Raw genomic sequence first — 21,315 nt, 5'->3', positions numbered from 1 at the left:
CCAGAATGAAAACGCATGGCCACCGGCTTTGATATTCGCAAACTGTACACAGAGATATTTGCTCTATCTCTTGCAGCAAATCGTTGAGTGTTTGAGCAAGGTGACTCACGCCGCCTGAAACGACTGCGAGAGTCATTATGCGAACGCTTGTTCACAGATTCGTCTTAACTCGAAAGTACGGCCAATCACCACCGAGCACTGACAGTCAACACTTGTAAGTGATTTGAGGGCAACTACGTACGCGCTATTCCAGCCAAATAGCGGCAACGACGTCAATTAGCTAGGGAACAATTAGGAGTCTTGTCTTCAACGAAGATGTAGGAAATGTATCAGACTGGGGTTTAACAGTCTAGAGTGATTTAGAATAGATTCTCAGGTTCACAAGTGGCGACAACAGCCCCTACTGCCACAGCCGACGAGAGGTAAACGTGCTCGCTCGCGCTACACTAGCAAGTGATATTCAATTGACACTCATAACGGCGATCGTGTCTGCATCTCCAAATTTTTTTCGTAGATTCAACCATGACCTGTAGTTGAACATATTCGTGATGTCGGGATATCCGATTTACTAAACAGAATTGATCATCCACTGTAGGGTGTTTTATACCCTGAAGTTAGTGAACTGTTTTAATTGTGTACTTCAATCTGATTGCTCTTTACTGACCGTCATCCCTTAATTGGTTATTTTAATTGTGTGCATTTTCGTAATTGATACCTCTTGCTCAAATTGTATTTCATTTTTGGGGTTTCATCGACCCCCAGACATGATCATCATCATACTACTATTAAGGAAGCCTAGAATAGTTAGGAAATTCGATTCACAGTTTTGAACGCACAATATCGATATTTTACCATCCTGTACATATTAAAATTGTGATAGATATGTCATCAAGCTACAGTAAAATGTAAACCTGAAAAACGAAAATCTATGATTTTAATTTTTGCTAACATAGAGTTATGCCTGAACCTGTGCACTAATTTCTGTTAGGGATAACTTTTCATGTACGTGGAGTGTAGTGGAACTGACATTGAGATCATTGTCTGATTACATTACTGTCCATACTGCTGCACTCTTCTAAACTCGTCATGGTGAGCTGGTGTCTTCCTACCTTGCTGGCCTTTGGTTCAACACAATTTCCTAAAACACTCACAGAGCATCCTTCCCCAACTATGGTGGGAAGGTAGAGCAGAACCAATGTAACACATCCTGGAACTGACAATGTTGTTAAACTGGGAGAGCCGCATGGAAACTTTCACTACTCCCCACCCCCTCATTACCCAATAACTTCCGCTTCAGGAGGGTTACACTTCAATAAAGAGGTTGGTGTGACATAGAGAAGAAGAAATTATGACACTTAAACTGGGTCTTTGAGAATGACATGCCAGATTGACAGCTTAACCCACCACAAATTAAAAATACCACATCCTGTCAGGTCCTCATTCAATTAAGGGTCATACAAACACTCACTGCTGCATGTCGGCAAAAGTTATGGGATTTTCTGGGTGTTCGAACTGTTCCTGTAGGCCCTTCAGTCTTTGACTTACTTCCCTGACTTTAGATAAAACGACTGAACGGTTAAATTGTCATGCAGACATATAAATAACCTATTCACACCAAAGCCGAGATCAGAGATGATTGGTTTCCCTAACCACAATACAATGTCGTTGATGAGCATTGAGCATTCTCTGTCTCAGATCTTTTTTTACCCCTGTCGAACAATCTACAGTGGTTGAATCCGTCCTAGAGACAAATAGCATGACACATTCTACAAAATAATTCTGCAAATCTAGGCAAGTCAAGTATGTGTTCTTGTGACATGTTTCATCTGTCAACATTATCTCATAGTAAGGTGTCTTTCTATTCCTTTAGGGCAACGATGTAAATGGAGATAACATGAAATAAACAACATTTAAATGACATGTGAAACATAGTGAGACTCTGCATAACTGACAAAGAATAAATGAGAATACAAGTCAATTTCAAAAAGTTGTTTGAATATTAGTGTATTTGTTGTGAGTGATTTTTTTTTGTCACTCTTTCAACGGACAGTTTGAAAATGGTCATATGGGTCCGAAACTAGTCAAATAGAAACAACATTCTTCTCAGTGGAACCATTTATTTCAATTATAAACAATTGTGGAACTCTTACACCTGCAGCTTGCTGCAAGTTGATGTACGTTGTTTTTATTTAGAACTAAATTGCAACATATTATTCCCGACTCTTTCGGCTATAAACCATTATTTTGAAACATAATCTCTTTACAGTGCAACTGTTTTACGCCACCTTACTGGGAGGGTCCAAATGCCCGCATGGTACCACTCTACTGGTCGACGTCGGAGAGAACGTCTAGATGCATCAATAACCTCCTTGTCATCCACGTACTGCTTCCCATTGAGTCCATCCTTCATTGAGCCAAACAGATAGAAGTCTGAAGATGTGAGATCCGTGCTGCAAGGCGGATTAGAAAGAACAATCAATTCATTTTGGTGATCTTGTCTCTGATGCGCAGACTTGAGTGAGGCAATGCGTTGTCATAAATAGACGATCGTTTGCATTTTTGTGGCGACTAACTATCTAAAGTCGTTTCTTCTGTTTTCTGAGTGTAGTACAATACACGTCAAAGTTTATTGTTTCCCCGTAAGTGCGAATATCAGACAGAACAACCCTTTCAGAATCCCAGAAGACCATTGCCATGGCTTTCCTGCCGATGGTGCTGCTTGGAAGTTAATTTCGGAGGATAGGTGGTGTGGAGCTACCCCATGGTTCGCTGTTTTGTCTCCTGGTCGAAGTGATGAATCCATGTCCCATGATTCAGTTACAGTCTACGTTGCTTCCTATGGCGCCAGACAGGTTCTAGTATTATACTGTGAACGGCGCCGAGCCTATAAGAAGTTCTTTGGCCACAAATGAAGTAGCCTTCACATCTGAATATATCTCTACTTTAAGAGCGAATAATTGAAGTGTAGAGTACCTGCGGTACAAATTAAAACTTAATTTCTTTGTTTCCTGGTGTCGGTTACGTACCGAATAACCTTACAGCTTTCAGCTGTCATTTTTTTTAACTCCAAGAAAGGTCAAATTCCTTGTAGCTTTAGTTTTTATTGTATTTCATATTTCTCTCATGTGCGCACAATAAGTTTTAATTGAGTATTCTCTCTTCTTCAGGTGCATGTTAGACTTACTTCATAAATTGTAACAGTCATTGCATCAAGCTAGGTGCCTACAATGTGTTACAGTAATCATGTCATTCAGTGCATGAAGTACGCCTAACATAACCCTAAAGATTAGAAAACATTGTCTCGAAATCTGTTGTACATACATCAAAATAAAACAAAAAATACACTTACAAAGAAACTGACTTTCGTTGTAATAAACATAAAGTGGCTCTCTATTCCGTGTGTAGCTATTCTGTGGAATACATTTCAGAACTCTATCAAAACGTCTCCGGTAAATATGGATTTGTGATCCCTGTGTAAAATCGGTGTATAAGGCGACACAGGAAAAGCTTTAACGCTACAAATATGACGAACTTACTAATCGCACAGGAAGAAAGTAGTGAATAGCTACAACCATTAGGAATTCCGTCGACGTATTTGTCACTCAGTTAGGGCGAAATGTTTCTCGGAGATGTACGCACCCATCTGCGCATTACTAACGGAAGAGGAAACACACAGTATGGTCACTACATTCATCAGCCCAACACGCAGGCTAAAACAAACCACGCACTGAGTGCAACTACTCCCGTCCCTAGGTACAGCATTTTTCCTAATTTACAGCACTGCTCCGTTAATTGTAGCAGCGCCGGCAGGTGGGCTGCTTTCCATTTACTCTTCTTTCCCCTCCACCTTTCCCTCAACAGCTGACGTTGTTTTCGCCGTCCGCGTAGCTCTCATGCTTTCCGCGTTAATGGAGCGCCGCTGTATCACTGTCACGCATACTCAGCCCCGGAGGCCTGGAACAGCGCTCCAGCGACAGACAAAAAGCACGCAGCCCGCTTCACTCGCCCAACGGGATTCCCGAACACATTCCGCGCTGCTCGCGTCTGCTTAGGCAACCCTGCGTAACTCTGCACTGCAGTAAGAAACCCCCTCACAGTGGAGCGCTGGGACGGCCGCGCCTTTGGTGACAGGCTGGGGAGGAGAAATGAGCAAACCTGCCTGTTTTGAGCCGTTAGCGGCCGTTCTGTGATAACCCCGCTGCCGGCGTACTGCCGCACGCGTTTGGTTTATTTGCGCCCTCTGCGGATACCACAGGGCGTTGCTCCTCCCTCGATGCTCGTAATCTTCTCTCGTTGCCTCTGTTTTCAAGCGTGTTTCTGCTACTCTCATTTCCAGTCCGCATGTAATATGGTTCCGTCGGGAATGCCGAGTTAACTAGTAACAAGCGCGTCCCTGTTGCACTGCAGCGCGACAAACGCCCGCCCTTTTCACTGCTGGGTACAAGCCGGGCACTTTGTTGCACTGCGAAAGCTCGCATAGCTCAGAACAGAAGTGTTAACGAAAGTATGGGTTTTTAAATAGCACGGTTAAATTCCTGGGGAAATTACTATTTCTGCAGTGGGTGTTTCTACCCATTATAATAGAGATTGCATGTTTGTGTTTTCCAAGCACCTCAAATCCAGATGTACAGAGATAAAAAAAATTTTATTTTATATTCTTTTCGCCATATATACATTTTGCGTCAAACGTGTATGCGGTAGGCAGCGAACCCTCTACCACGGAGAGTAGTTGCTTTTCGTGGCGGCTTTCTTTCTCGTAGCAACTAGGCAACCGCGTCACAGGACCAAACAGATTTAACCACACTACAGCACAACTCAAGGCAACACAGATCATCACAACTGAAAGTAATTTATTGATATAAAATACATGGTCATTCAAAAAGAGGGACCCAAGGTAATTAATTTAAATTTCACCACGTAATAGGGACATGAACAGACTATGTACCAGAGTAAAGAGAATGATCCCAAGTTTTGTGTGGTTAGCCACTAGTTGCATAAATGGCCACTAGGCTCTGAGCACTATGGGACTTAACATCTGAGGTCATCAGTCCCCTAGAACTACTCAAACGTAACTAACCTAAGGACATCACACACATCCATGCCCGAGGCAGGATTCGTACCTGCGACCGTAGCGGTAGCGCGGTTCCAGACTGTAGCGCCTAGAACCTCTCGGCCACTCCAGCCGCCAACGGATACTAGGTCCGTGATAATTGTGTGAATGGCCACTAGGGTATTCGTGCCAATAGGCATTTTGAGCAAGGTCAGTGTTGTCAGATCTACTGCTTTTCAAAAAAGCTCCTGCCTACTGCTGAAAAGCAAATAACGGGCTAATCTCCCACTTTTTATGTCGTTCGTGTCTATTCCCTCAAGGCAATTTTCATTTTGGTTCTATTGCAGAATGACGCCGAACCTCGTTCGGAAATATTTTTAGTAAGTGACGTAGCAATGAAGTACAGTGATTCATCAAATTTAAAAGGTAAAGGAGCTGTCTGCCATTTTTATGAAATAATAAAAGAGAAAGGAAATTACGCCAACAGTAGTAAATTAAAAACTTAACAACTCATTCATCGTATACAACAAAAATAGAAAGAACCCGTTCTGTTGCCTACGTCTACGTAATATTAACACGGGAGACAGAATTCCTCGTCCTCAGTTTTAAACCTTTAGCACTGACTGTACGTAATGTTTAGACGATGGTATAAAACTGACTATACGCATGGTCAAATAGTAGTATGATTCCGAATATCACATGATTTTTCAGAAAAGTTTTGAAAAGATTACAAGAAGTCAGAGAATATTGTTGATTTACTGTCGTGTTCAAGCACTTATCACTTATCGAGAAGAGGAGTGAACGGTGGATGGAATAAGTTTTCTTTTATCTGTCTGTTTAATCAATTTGTTGTATGTATCTTGAAACAGAGGGAGTCAAAATTTTTTAGTGTGTTTGATTTCTACGTTTCTTACAGAAAATAGTAAGTACATAAAACCGAAAATCGTTTATTTCAGTAACCGGTTCGTTCGATCCATTGTAATTATCCTATATATATATATATATATATATATATATATATATATATATATAGGGTGGTCCATTGATCTTGACCGGGCCAAATACCTCACGAAATAAGCGTCAAACGAAAAAAACTACAAAGAAGGGGGGGGGACCAGATGGCTCTATGGTTGGCCCGCTAGATGGCGCTGCCATAGGTCAAACGAATATCACCTGCGTTTCTTCAAATAGGAACCCCCACATTTATTCCATATCAGTGTAGTACGTAAAGAGATATGAATGTTTTATTTGGACCACTTTTTTCGCTATGTGAGAGACGGCACTGTAATAGACACAAACATAAGGCTCACAATTTTAGACGAACAGTTGGTAAGAGGTAGGTTTTTTAAATTACAATACAGAACGTAGGTACGTTTAAACATTTCATTTCGGTTGTTTCAATGTAATACATCTACCTTTGTGAACTTATCATTTCCGAGAACACATGTTGTTACAGCCTTATCACCTGTAAATACCACATTTATGCATTAGATGCTCAAAATGATGTCCATCAACCTCAATGCATTCGGCAATACGTGTAATGACATTCCTCTCAACAGCGAGTAGTTCGCCTTCCGTAATATTCACACATGCATTGACAATGCGCTGATGCATGTTGTCAGGCGTTGGCTGTGGATCAAGATAGCAAATATCCTTCAACTTTGCGCATAGAAAGAAATCTCGGGAACGACAGATCCGATGAACGTACGGGCCATGGTATGGTCCTTTGACGACCAATCCACCTACCATGAAATGCGCTATTCAATACTGCTTCAACCGCATGTGACCGAAAATGAGTTGTTAGTATTAATTAACCTTCGATAATCTATCGATAAATCGATAGTATCTGCGCTGTCGTCATTATCGGTCGTCTGGTTTAACAATCGATAGCCGTGTCGTTTATAATGTAATTCTTTTGAATTGGCGTCCGCAAATTTGTCGGTTCCTATTACCTCCATGGCGTTTGGAGAGCAGAGTGAAAGTAGGGTGTATGGAGGTGTTTAATCAACAACAAATATGTTGGCGCCTTAGCCAGTCTAAGTTGTTTATAAACTATGTTGTTAACAGTAAACGTAGGCTTCCGCGGCCGTTGTCACAGTCAATAAAATTCTTCTGGGTTTGAGGCCGCATTGTCATCTATAAAATCCCGACGTTTCGGCGAGAATTGCAAGGTGCCTTCCTCAGGGAGTATTGCTAACAGCAGCAACCCTGAGGAGGGCGGCTTCCAACAGTCGCCGAAACGTCAGAATTTTGTGGATGGCAATGCGGCCTCAAACCCAGAAGAATTTTATTGAATATGTTGTTAATAGATTGGTCGCTGTGGGGGAGGGATCGTGAATGAGGGAATTTTCTTGTTTGTCTTCCAGTGATGACAACTCACTGTCGTGTGCATCTTGAACCGATCAGATGCTTAGGGTAAAAACTACACACGTAAATAACAAGGCTTCGTGAATGTGCATTATACTGATTTTCATCTTCAAATGCGTTAGCTTGCTTACTTGTAGCAAGGAATAAAAATGTAAATAAGGCTGTTGTAACACAACGCAGTTAGTAGGGGAGAAAATGTGTCATTTTAAACATGTATTAAGTGTTTCTGATTGTACTGTGTAATGTATTTTAAAATACACTCCTGGAAATTGAAATAAGAACACCGTGAATTCATTGTCCCAGGAAGGGGAAACCTTATTGACACATTCCTGGGGTCAGATACACCACATGATCACACTGACAGAACCACAGGCACATAGACACAGGCAACAGAGCATGCACAATGTCGGCACTAGTACAGTGTATATCCACCTTTCGCAGCAATGCAGGCTGCTATTCTCCCATGGAGACGATCGTGTAGATGCTGGATGTAGTCCAGTGGAACGGCTTGCCATGCCATTTCCACCTGGCGCCTCAGTTGGACCAGCGTTCGTGCTGGACGTGCAGACCGCGTGAGATGACGCTTCATCCAGTCCCAAACATGCTCAATGGGGGACAGATCCGGAGATCTTGCTGGCCAGGGTAGTTGACTTACACCTTCTAGAGCACGTTGGGTGGCACGGGATACATGCGGACGTGCATTGTCCTGTTGGAACAGCAAGTTCCCTTGCCGGTCTAGGAATGGTAGAACGATGGGTTCGATGACGGTTTGGATGTACCGTGCACTATTCAGTGTCCCCTCGACGATCCGTGCGTCGCTGCTGTCCGGTCCCAGGTCGACGGGCACGTGCACCTTCCGCCGACCACTGGCGACAACATCGATGTACTGTGGAGACCTCACGCTCCACGTGTTGAGCAATTCGGCGGTACGTCCACCCGGCCTCCCGCATGCCCACTATACGCCCTCGCTCAAAGTCCGTCAGCTGCACATACGGTTCACGTCCACGCTATCGCGGCATGCTACCAGTGTTAAAGACTGCGATGGAGCTCCGTATGCCACGGCAAAGTGGCTGACACTGACGGCGGCGGTGCACAAATGCTGCGCAGCTAGCGCCATTCGACGGCCAACACCGCGGTTCCTGGTGTGTCCGCTGGGCCGTGCGTGTGATCATTGCTTGTACAGCCCTATCGCAGTGTCCGGAGCAAGTATGGTGGGTCTGACACACCGGTGTCAATGTGTTCTTTTTTCCATTTCCTGGAGTGTATAAATCTGTATTTACATGCTATCTGCTCTTACAGCACTGCAGTGCATATTCATTAGTAATCAGGGTGAAATATAAATGTTTCAGTGAATCTGAGACAAAACTAATTTCTTCTTGCCAAGAGTTGTCCGTGAATGTCCAGGAATGTTTTTGCAAAACTCCAAATCCTGTAGATATTTCTTAAGCTCACACCCTCTAAAACCCCTTGTTTGAATCGTGTGCGGCGGGTGAATAAGCCCGACATTATTTTTGTCTTGTTTTTCATTTTTTTCAAGTTTACATCTTTCTGCAACCTGATTAATAATTCTGCCTCTAAAGCTTCCAGCTCTACGGTGTATCGCAGGAGGCGACCTCACTATACCAAAAATGGTTTCTTCCTCACACATTTCGTTATTTAAACGCCACACACCTACAGGATTATTCACAACTGTTGAATCACTTTCGTTGGCTGCAGTGAGACAAAGACCACAGTAGCGAAAGTGTTCCGAATGATGCCGACATGAAACCATCAGTACTTTCCACACGCTGCGGATAGTCTCCGTTGGCTGAGGAAATTCCGAGCTTCCAAGATTAGTTTGTTTGTGTAAGAGGTGCGTAAATAGAGTTTTTGTTAATGTTTTGAAATGACCAGTAAAAATCTATCGTCTGTATGGAATATTTTCAAGACTGTAGGAGATAATAGTCCGTCTGTACAGTGTAATATCAGCATTAAAGTTTATAAATATGATCAGGGAATAGGACTGATTTAACGGACCACTCAGAAGAAAGTATGGTGAAAAACTAGGAACCTCGAATTAGTAATAGAATTGAAAGATGAGGGATCAGCTTGTGAGCTGAATCAAATGCAAGAGGTGCAACCAGAAGAAATTATTTTAACAGAAGTCAGTTGTACGATGCATGTTCACAGGTAAAAAATAAATTGATTCTCTTCATGCAAGAGTTATTGCTATCAATATGCTACCGTACAGAACTTCCGACCATCAAGGTTTGATGAAAATTGTTTCTAACTTAGATAGCAAACATGAGTTGAGAGATATAACCACACTTAAATGTTAACTGATCACAAAACTATAGGAAGATATAAAAAATTAATTAGTGAAAGGCCTCAGAAAATTTAATTTTTTAGTGTTATAACCGACACGTGGAAAAGTAACGCGAATGAAGGCATACTTCCATTGACTTGCCTCTTCATTATAGACAAAAAATTAGGTCCATCCATATTGTTGCCGTTTTCGTGATCTTCAGTCCAGAGACTGTTAGATGCAGCTTTCCAACCTTCATCTCCAAGTACCTACTGCAACCTACATCCTTCTGAATCTGCTTAGTGTATTCATCTCTTGGTCTCCCTCTACGCGCTGCCCTCCAATTTTAAATTGGTGATCCCTTGATGCCTCATAACGTGTCCTACCAACACATCCCTCCTTCTAGTCACAAATTCCTCTTCTCCCCAGTTCTATTCAGTACATCCTCATTAGTTACGTGATCTATCGAACTAATCTTCAGCATTTTTCTGTAGCACCACATTTCAAAAGCCTCCATTCTCTTCTTTTCTAAACTATTTATCATTCACCTTTCACTTCCATACATGGCTACACTCCATACAATTAGTTTCAGAAAAACTTATAGACGCTTAAATCTGTACTCGATCTTAACAAATTTCTCGTCTGCAGAAACGCTACCCTTGCCATTGCCAGTCCACGTTTTATATCCTCCCTACTTCGACCATTATCAGTTATTTTGCTCCCCAAATAGAAAAAGCTCACGTATTACTTTAAGTGTCTCATTTCCTAATCTAATTCCCTCAGCATCACCGGATTAATTCAACTACATTCCATTATCCTCATTTTGCTTTTGTTGATGTTCATCTTGTATCCTCCTTTCAAAACACTGTCCGTTCAACTTTTTTTCCAGTTCCTTTTCTGTCTCTGATAGAATTACGATGTCATAAGCAAACCCCAAAATTTTTATTTATTCTCCATGGATTTTAATTCCTACTCAAAATTTTCCTTTTGTTTCCTCTACTGCTTGCTCAATACAGAAATTAAATATCATCGGGTATAGGCTACAACCCCGTCTCACTTCCTTCCCAACCACTGCTTCCCTTTAGTGCCCCTCGACTCTTATATTTGCCTTCTGGTTGCTGTACAAATTGTAAAAAGCATTTTGTTCCCTGTGTTAGGCCCTGCCACCTTCAGAATTTGAAAGAGAATATCCCAGTCAGCATTGTCGGAATCTTTCTCTACAAATGCTGGATTAAAAGTGACAAATACTGCAGGTCATCACAATGCAGAATCCACGCACATGTAACTAAAGTTCTTTAAAATGATTCTTTCTTTAACTCGTCAATGCCATGCTGAGTTACGTATCAATTTTGTGATCGGTACCTGTCGGTGTAAGTCAAGTCGGAGTAGCTTGTAATGTATTTCTTGGCAGTTTCACCCCTCCCCTCCCCACCCCCTTTACCCCTCATCCCTCTTGTCGATATATTTTAGTTCTGTTTACGGACACAGCCAACCGTAACAAATCATTGAATAATTGCTTTACAACAAGTTTAAGTATTTTCTTATTAATTATTGTTGAATAGGAATACATTGGTACGGTTGGTGAAGGTGCCAGCACTGCTGTCTCTCCCGCACCTTTCTCATCCTTCTTTAATATTGTACTGTGCTCTTCATACCGCTCCGTGTGCGTTCCCCGACGAAAGGTGAAACACCGAGCAAAACTTCTAAAAGGTACACACTTTATGTCTACTGCACTTTCAACATAAGTGCTGCCGATCTCAGCGATATAGCAGCTGTAGCACTGCAGTAGATTGATGGCTCTTTTGTTTTGTACTGAATGCCAACTCATCTGAGAAAAAACATAATGAATGAAGAAGCCCTTGATCTCTTCGATGCAGTTTCAATGTTGTTATTCCCATGTGCAGTTTATACCGTATCTGCTGCAGTTCATCAGCAAGGTTGCAGTAGCAGCATTGCGTGGCAGACCAGTGAATATTTCCCCTCTTGCATCCCTATTCCTTATAGTGATCTCCTCCTTCTTCTTCTTCTCCTTCCTCTCCTTCCTCTTCCTGCTTTCTCCGTGATTGTAAGACGAAGTTCATCGTAAATTTGACAAGTAATATATTGACCAATTTTTCAGAGCATTATTTTTCTATGTATAAAAGTAATTTTTCAGATAACAAGACCGAGCGAGGTAACTCAGTGGTTAGCACACTGAAATCGCATTTAGAAGCAATCAAAAAGGAACTGAGACTGATACAAGAGATGCCAACTGGATGGAACAGCTCATTCCACACGCTCAAATGAATTACGGAAGTACGAAGTGAGCTTTGGATTGCGATCAATGAAAGTTCAAAACCACTGCCTACCCCCACTGTAGAAAATTACTTATCTATACAAGAGATAATAGACCTTCTTGAACTTCTTGAAATAGCAACAACAACATTCTCAGGGGAATCATACGTCACTGCTTCCTTAATAATGCCTCTTATACGAGGTATTGCTGCAAAGGTTTCAGACTCGTAAAGCACCTTAACAACTAATGAAGGACGAAGTGTTCTGGATTTCTTGTTTAAATCAGTCAGTGAAAGAGTGAAATCATTTAACACATTGAATGTTAATATGTTTGCGACATTATTGGTTCCGATGTTTAAGAGACTTGTTTCCGGACATTTCAAGAGGCAGAGAAAACTGCATAAGTACTTCAGGAAGAGTATGCTGTTATCATCGTGTCACCTACAAAATAATACCTGGAACAAGAGCATCCATGAACAGTGCTAATACGTCTACTAAATACGTCTAACAGTTTGAAATGGGATGATCTGCTTTTTTCGCCCAGTTAGCAACAGCATAACTTCGATGTCGTTACACCAATCAGTGATGCCATAATTAACCTACATCAATATTTTGAAAAATCTGTAATAGACAAGAAGACTTGTGTATTAGAACATTGTGCAAAATCTAACAGCATGTTGCGTGTAGCTGGCCGTTGTGGCCGAGCGGTTCTCGGCGCTTCAATCCGAAACTGCGCTTCTGCTACGGTCGCAGGTTCCAATCCTGCCTCGGGCATGGATGTGTGTGATGTCGTTAGGTTAGTTAGGTTTAAATAGTTCTAAGTCTAGGGGACTGATGACCTCAGATGTTAAGTCCCATAGCACTCAGAGCCATTTCTGTAGCGTGTAATGGCCATTAAATTTTTGTATTGTCCAGCGACTTCAGTTCCTGCAGAGAGTGCTTTCTCCATGGCAGTATAAATAATTACTTAAAAACACAACAGACTAAATAAAGGAATTTAAACGCCTTACGTGTATCTTCTAATGTTGTATTTTAAACAACAGACTAAAGGACAAGAATTTAAGTATCTTACTTTTTTATAAAACTAAATTTGCGTATTGTCCATTATTGTATTTTAAGCAATGAAAATTCTTAGAAAGCTATTTTTCATTTGAATACCATACCAAAACCATCGATAGTTAATCGATACACCAATTATTTTTGAAAATATTATCGATACCATCAGTGTGTCGACTGTCGATGTTTAAGTAACACTATCGGTTGTTTTCAGCCATAAATGTCATTCGTAACTGTCTACCGGCAAGCCTTTGAGATCGCTAAGATAGAATTAGGCATCTGTGTCATGTAGGGCGGCTGACGCGACAGAGACACTATTACTGAGCGGTCTTGATAAATTTGATTCAAACCTCACAAGCGATTTCGACTTTTCTCATCCTTTGACTGCTACAGACGTGCTCGCTGCATTCTGTGGAAATAGCGGCTTTGTTGTTGCCCTATACCGCTGCCTTGTCGTCCTTCACGGCTGCCCGCGCAGGGAGACCCCGTTCCGGCCGTTCCCAGTACAATGGTTGCACCGCACGGACCGGCACCTCTGTGTGGAATATTCCTGGAACGCTGGAGGGGACGATTTCGTCTGCCGCTCTGGGTTTTACCGTCCCCGATACAAAATAAATACAGTTACTCAAACAACTTAAGCTTTTCACTGGAATACTCGCCTACAAATGAATCACTCCATAGACAAACACACCGGTGTGCCAGTATTATCTCAGACCTAAAATTTACATCTGTCCTTTGGTTTTTATTAGGATGTAAAAAACGTTTGATGGAAGGTGACTGTCACTTCTGATTCATCTCAGTAACTCAGAGTTCATTCACAGTTACACATCTTTTAACCTACTGGCCTACATATATTCATTCTCAAGGGAAACTTAAAAGATGTAAAGAACAACCTTGATGGTATTAGAGACGGGAACACAGACTATGGATCATTTCTTTCAGTGAAAAAACTATTTTGTGGTCACATGATGTATGGAGAACCTCACCTGACACTATCACAATTATGTTCGTTCAAATCTGCGTCAAAAATTTCTTGTGGTGTACAGAGATAATTTTCCATTTACAAAAATATTTTGACTCGTAAGTGTAGCAAGTTTAACACATCTAGCTTGTAATTTTACTAACAAAATATGATGGGTATCAACTATTTCGTTGGCTTACCTCTTTTGCATTGTCACTGACGGTGCACATCTTGTGGCTTTCTTTTTTATCAGTTATGATTTTTCTGTAACAAAGTAATGTTTACATAAAAATTTACACAATTACTTTGTAATGTACTTCGTAATTATTCACTCAGTTTCTACCTGTCGAATAACAATGTAGTTTCGTGCAAATACAGTCACTTGTTCCCTTGTTATTGTGCACGATTGTTTTTGTTAACCTTTGCTTGTATCTACTATCCAACTGTTTTGAATTAATGTGTAGTGGTTTTTTACGCTTTAATATCGGTTATGTACTTAAGATTTTGTTATAGATTGTATGGATTGCGACAGTATAATAGATTATCACACTCGGCAGAGGTGAAGTGCTGTGTTTACACATTTACCTCTATCACGGAGCCGACCATCTAAATAGTCTGCCGTGCGCAGCATGCCGTATCTGCTCGCCATACTTGCGCCAGGCAGTCGACAAATTGGCACAGTGGTAATTGTTTCTGAGTTTGTTCTTTAAGATCACTTATATCCGCCTCGGTAGCTGTATGGTCAGGGTGACGGATTAAGCGAAGGCGCCCGGGTTTGATTCCCCGCCGAGTCGAAGATTTTCTCCGCTCTGGGACTAGGTGTTGTACTGTCCTTACGCTCATACCGTGATAAATGGCATTCCACTCTTCAGATGGTTGTTTGGGAACGTCCCAAAACCCAATAAATAAAAAAAGAAATATCGCCTTGAAGGCCATTTACAGTTAGACTTTAGCACAACTCGATGAGGATTTAGTATAAGGCTGTTGGGGGTGCGACTTACTTATTTTATTCGTTAACATACTATAGCTTTAGCCTATAATTCTGTTTTACTTAACTGAAAGTAACCTCAACACGTTCTAAGACAATAAATGTGTAATAACTCTTCTGAGGTGGCTTTCATTATTTATTAAAATTATTGTCACTTCGGTTGTGATGCTGTACATGCGTCACGGGCTCTAAACTGATTGCATCACAAGTAGTTACTTTATAGCTAAGCCCTTGGTGCAGACGCCAGACGTAGCGGGAAAGAAAAGACGCTGGTAGCTTGCAGAGACCATTCTTACTCCCCTTGAAGAGTTCCACAGAATAAATTTCGGGGGTTGTTCAGGCATATTAATTTTCTGAGTATTTTACTGTAAGGTACTGGTGATCAGTGATGGTTCCTTATAGAATCATAGCACTTCCTTCGATTTCTTATCCCTGTCTGTCTTCGTTCCTATATTGCACTGAACTATCTGTACAACAGTGCAAAGAACGGCATACTCTGTACGGCTTGTTTGGAAACAAGCTTGGTCCATTCACCCATGGTACTTCTTTTATAGCCAGTGTAGGACACTAGATCGTACTATACATTTTTTAGTCTGAGCGATGCTTTCTACTACTGTTGATCTGATTGTGGTGCCCCAGATGCTATAAACAGGAAGGAAGGAATTCATCTTCGCCGACTTTTTGCTGTATCTGCGATAGCAGAACACAATTTAAGCAAGAAACAAAGCATGGATCCCACTTCGGATCTTAGAAGACTAACAAACAAAAAAATGATTTTCTGCCAAGTCTCTCGCTGTAGGAAGTCCACCAAAGAAAAGACGATAACTAAGCTACTAGAGAGTGGTCGGCACAGCAGTACCACAAACCTCTCCAAGGAGGCCGGATCACCGTTACGCGACACTCTTGAGTCACAGTCCGAAGCTACCATTCCTGACGATCCGGGACTACCAGCAGACGAGGCACACGAATGTTGCACTGGGGTGGCAGATCCCTACAGATTCGAACGGTGTGTAGAACTGCCTTCTGGTGGCGGTGCACCGACTTATAAGGACGATCGGCGGATGAATATTTTGGGGCTGTTTTCGATCACGTGAGTGGGATAGGAAAATAGTCCGCTTATTGTTCGCGATCACTGGCTCTGCTGTCGATCCGCGGTGCTCGGGCTTTGGGCCCTGGCGGTCATTGGCTGAGACACAGGGTTGTGTTTTCGTCTCTGGCGGTAGCCTCGGTCGTACCGTAAACATCTGCTTTGGATTCACTCGCTGTGACGAAGGCATCTCGCAGCTCTGTTCTGTCATGTGGGATGCCGATGTCGTAGGCGGACGGGACGGACGCTGCAGTTGTGATTGCGCCCTCTATCAAAGTGTATTTTGGTGGTAATCGGGTTCCCTTTGATTGCCCGTTTTACCGTAGAGGGACTTGAAGATGGTTCAGTGTAACGTGTAAATTGATAGAATACTACCAAATATCCTCAAATATAGATGAAGGATTCTTTTATAAAGAAACGACAGATATACCCTTTTCACTCTTGCTCCCGTGTTTCTTCTACCAGAATTGTGAACTGTATGTTAACAATAATACAAACCTATAGAGACAGTTACAACGATGAGCTGGCTGATATGCATCTTCTATATGGGTTCAACAAACACAACAGAACAGAGGTACTACGACTTTACGCGCAGTTGCGACTGGAGCGACAGCAATCACTTTACAATATTATTCCAATTGGGGGTTCTTGCACTACTCTGTGTATTGTGTCATCCATAATTGAAATTGCGTAAGACAGGCTTTCACACTCCTGTGAGGGCGTTTTCCGACAGCAAAGATATGTGGTGTAACATATCGAATACATTATAATTGCATTATCACTCGGTAACGAAACACCGGAGATCACTCGATTACTCTACCAAAACCCTCAGATTGTCATCATCAACCTACGAAATTTAGTGCGTGTAGTTCAGACACATCACACGAGATGGATAGGGGCTGCGGTTAGTAATGGAGGGCAGAAATCCATGTGTTGGACGGAGAAATTCGAATCTGACTCGCTTTCGCGCGCCTGTGACGTGCCTGAGACGTTTCCCATTACTTATTATGTTCTGTACGCTGAATACCGGTTATCTGATTTTCTCCACCTCCTCCTTTCTTAAGAAATAATATGCACCCCATTACCAGATTACCAAGCTGACTTTCCACAGGGCCCTACTCTTTGAATGGATGGCCTTTACATAAAACATACCCTCAACCCCAGACAACGTCTGGTAAGCGCAACTTAGGTGAGACTACATCGGATTGTTCTTCTCCGCCAAAGAAATGTGTGACATCATGTAGATAAGCTATTATAGGAATACCTGCGTAACAGCGTAAGATTGCGCAGGTTACCAAACCTGTAGCCCTAAATCGCAACCGCGATTTTTTTAAGGTATTGTGGTGTTTTTCCACCGAGAGGTAGCTGGTTGAAATCTTAAAACACGTATTTATGGTTATTAGGCTTGTAAGAGATGTGACCAAATTTTTCATTCGCTGGATCAGTGTCCACCACCTGGGCTAAGTTTCAAGCCTCTCTGCAGTGTCAAGAAAGTTTGGTTGTTAACATTCCGTCCATCGGATGTAAATGTTATGATCTACGACGCCTTCTCCCTTCAGTACATTAATTACTCGTACGTACCAACACAAAAATGACATTCATCACAATCTATCATTCGAAATGCGTATTGACGCTTTGAGGGATATCCTTGTTATAAGTTTTAATTGGTCGACCATCAACGGCAGGCACGTCCGGAGGGGAATGTCGTCAATATCTACTATTAATAATTGGTCATTAGAATATCGTGTCGTGACTATGATGTGCCCTGAATGGGAACGTGCTAATCTCCAGTTCAAATGATAAACATTTATTTAGCATTGTAGCTCAGAATTAGAGTACGAAACGCAAAACTACTAGAAAGCCCATTACTATCAATAACAACAAAAACTATAACTTAACCTGTGCGTTATTCTACGCAGACTCACCAGAGATTCTAGACGCACTGAAGGCATCCAATTTCTTCATTATACATTCGTAATAAAATTGTAGAAGTATCTGTATAACCATACGCTATCATTTTATGGGCCTATCAAGAAAAGCTTTCATCCTCTTGAGCTCAAACTCAGACAAAATAGCGCAGTGGTCACCACTCTGGACTCGCTCTTGAAACACTAAAGACGCTGCGATGATTCCATTGAAAAGGACACGTTCATATACCTTCCCACCCTTCTTATCATCATTAGTTACTAACCTCGTCTTCGACTTCATTTTCGATGTTTCCTGTAGATCTCGGTTACTAAGCGGTACAACATGCTTCTCCAAAATTCGGACAAAATCGGATAAATACGTCTACGTCAAACAACAATCACCTGACTACTTGGCAAGCCACAATCTAGTGCCGGCAGAGGATTCACCGAACGACCTTCAGACTAGTTCTCTAACGTTCCACTTCTAACAGCGAGTGCAAAAATGCTTTCTGTACGAGCTATGATTTATCATAATTTATTAAGATTTTCATTGTCCCCATGTAGGATGGAGACAATAAAATATTTTCGCTTTCAGAGGAAAAAGTTGGTGATTATAATTTCGTGAAAAAATCTCGCAGCAACGAAAACCACTTTTGGCTTAGTGGTTGCCGTCCAAACTCACGTATGATCCCAGTGACACTCTCTCCCCTAACTCGCTACAAAACAAGACGAGCTGACCTTCTTTCAACTTTTTCGATGACTTCCATTAAACCTATATGCAAAGGATCCCATAAAGCACAGCAATACTCTAGCAGAGAACGAACAAGTGTAGTGTAGGCAGTCTCTTTAGTAGACCTTTTGCATCTTGAAAGAGTTCTGTTATTAAAAGGTAGTCTTTGGTTTGCCTTCCCCGAAACATTATGTATTTGATAGTTCCAATTTAAGTTGTTCGTAATTGTGATTCCCAGGGATTTAGTCGAATTGACAACCTTTAAATTTGTGTGGTTTGTCCTGTAACGAAAGTTAACAGATCTCTTGTCGAACTTATGTGGATAATCTCTCACTTTTGCTTACTGACAGACAACTGCCACTTTTCGCACCATACAGCTATCGTGTATAGTCATTTAGATATTGGTTTTATTCTTCTGATGACTTTACTAAACGATAACTGACAGTATCATCTGCAGACAATCTGAGAGGACTGCTCAGATTGACTCCTAAATCATTTATGTAGTTCAGAAACGGCAGAGGGCCTATTACATGTTCTCGGAGAGCGCTTGATGTCACTTATGTTTTACCCATCGATTCTCCGTTGATTACTGTGTACTGTGATCTTTCACCACTAAATCATGAATCTAATCCCACAGCTGATTCCATACAGGCAAGCAATGTGATTGGATGTAGCTTGTGAAGAACGGTATCAAAACCCTTCTGCAAATCTAGAAACGTTGAATCAGTCTGACATCCTTTGTCAATCGCATTCATTAAGTCATGCAAATAAACAGCTCGTTGTATTTGCAAGAACGATGGTTTCTGAATCCGTGTTGACTAGTGCCTGTAAGCCGCTTCCTTCAAGGTAATTCATACGAATATAGTATATATTCCATAGTCCTACTGTAAATCGGCGTCACTGTAATGGGTCTTTATTTATTAGGATTACTCCCGTTTCCTTCCTTGAATACTTCCAGCCGTTTGGTACGGATCATTCGGCGAGCGAGGGATTATATGTTCTTTCTAAATATGGTACTGTTACAGTAGCATACTGTGAAAGGAACTTTATTGTGCCCTCTGGGCTGGAAGACTTGTCTTTATTAAGTGCTAAACCGAGGATTTCTACTTCTAAGATAAGCATGACGACTGTGGTTTTCGATTTGAATTTTGGAATGTTTACTTCGTTTTCTTTGATGAAAGAAGTTCGGAAAAATGTGTGTAATAACCCAAGATTAGTGGTCCTGTCGTCGGTAATATTACCATTGTTATCGTGCACTGAAGGTATGTGTTGGGCCTTTAGGCTGGTGTATTTTGCATAAGCGACCAAAATCTTTTCGCGTTTCTTTGAGAATGTGGGACAGAGTTTTGTTTCGAAAGCTGTTAAAAGCATTCTGCACCGAAGTTCCCGCTAAGTTCCAAGCTTCAGTAACGCATCGCCCATCTTGGAGACATTTTGCTCCTTTAAAATTACATTGCCCCTTTCTTTGCTTCTGCAAGAGTATTCTGTCATGTTTTGTATATCAAGGGGTGTCACTACTGTCTGGTATTGATTTATTCAGTATAAATCTAGCAGTAGCCTCAGATGTTATCTCACTGAATTTGAGCCGCATCTGGTTAGTTGGATGGAGTACAGACTGTCCCTTAGGAAGGCGTGAAGTGAATTTTTCCTGAGTTTTTTTTAACGGATACGTTTACTTTTGGTGGATTTGCATGTTGCGGTGGTCATTCTCGCTACTGTGACCTTTTGGTCACTAATCCCTGTATCAGTCATGATGCTCCCGTTTTTCTCATTTGTTGCTAAGAGGTCAAGTACATTTTCAAACGTATTTAAATTTGAGTGGACTCCTGAAGTAACTGCTCAAAATAGTTTTTGCAGAAAGCATTTAGTACAATTTCTCTCTATTTTTTATATCTACCACGACTTTCAATACGTTTTTTCGCCAACATACAAGGTCTCTTTTAGAAATTTCTGCTGAACGTATGCCTTGTTTTAACCAGTGTTCGGCACCTTCAACGATTTGACGTTCAGTGCCTTCTATTAGAGCGTGGAGCTCTGGATCTTTCGCAACACACGTACGACAAGCCGGCCGCGGTGGTCTCGCGGTTCTAGGCGCTCAGTCCGGAACCGCGCGACTGCTACGGTCGCAGGTTCGAACCCTGCCTCGGACATGGATGTTTGTGATGTCCTTAGGTTAGTTAGGTTTAAGTAGTTCTAAGTTCTAGGGGACTGATGACCGCAGCTGTTAAGTCCCATAGTGCTCAGAGCCATTTGGACTATCTGAACGTACGATAATTTGAACGATAATATTGATTGTTGCTACGCCTAGTCTCTTCCTGTATTTGTACGGCACCTCTTGAAACTTGAGTAAGACCTTTCTGCACTTTCCCGAGGTCCACTAATGCACAAAACCACCCATTCCGCTCCAAACTGGCCCCTCTAACCGTGTAGCGCGTCTGGCGTGCAGTAGACCGCTCACCTATTGAACAGATCCGGAAACGCGCCACTCTATGCCACAAGTCCACGAATCTTCAACCCACACGGGCGTAGAACCGACCTTCTGGTTGATACCCTCCACTCCGCTCCGTAACGAAGGTCCGACATAAGTCCTGTCAGCGATTCTACAAACGTT

This window comes from Schistocerca cancellata, chromosome 6, assembly GCF_023864275.1.
Source record: "Schistocerca cancellata isolate TAMUIC-IGC-003103 chromosome 6, iqSchCanc2.1, whole genome shotgun sequence".
NCBI lineage: Eukaryota > Metazoa > Arthropoda > Insecta > Orthoptera > Acrididae > Schistocerca > Schistocerca cancellata.
This window is presented reverse-complemented; position numbering follows the sequence as displayed.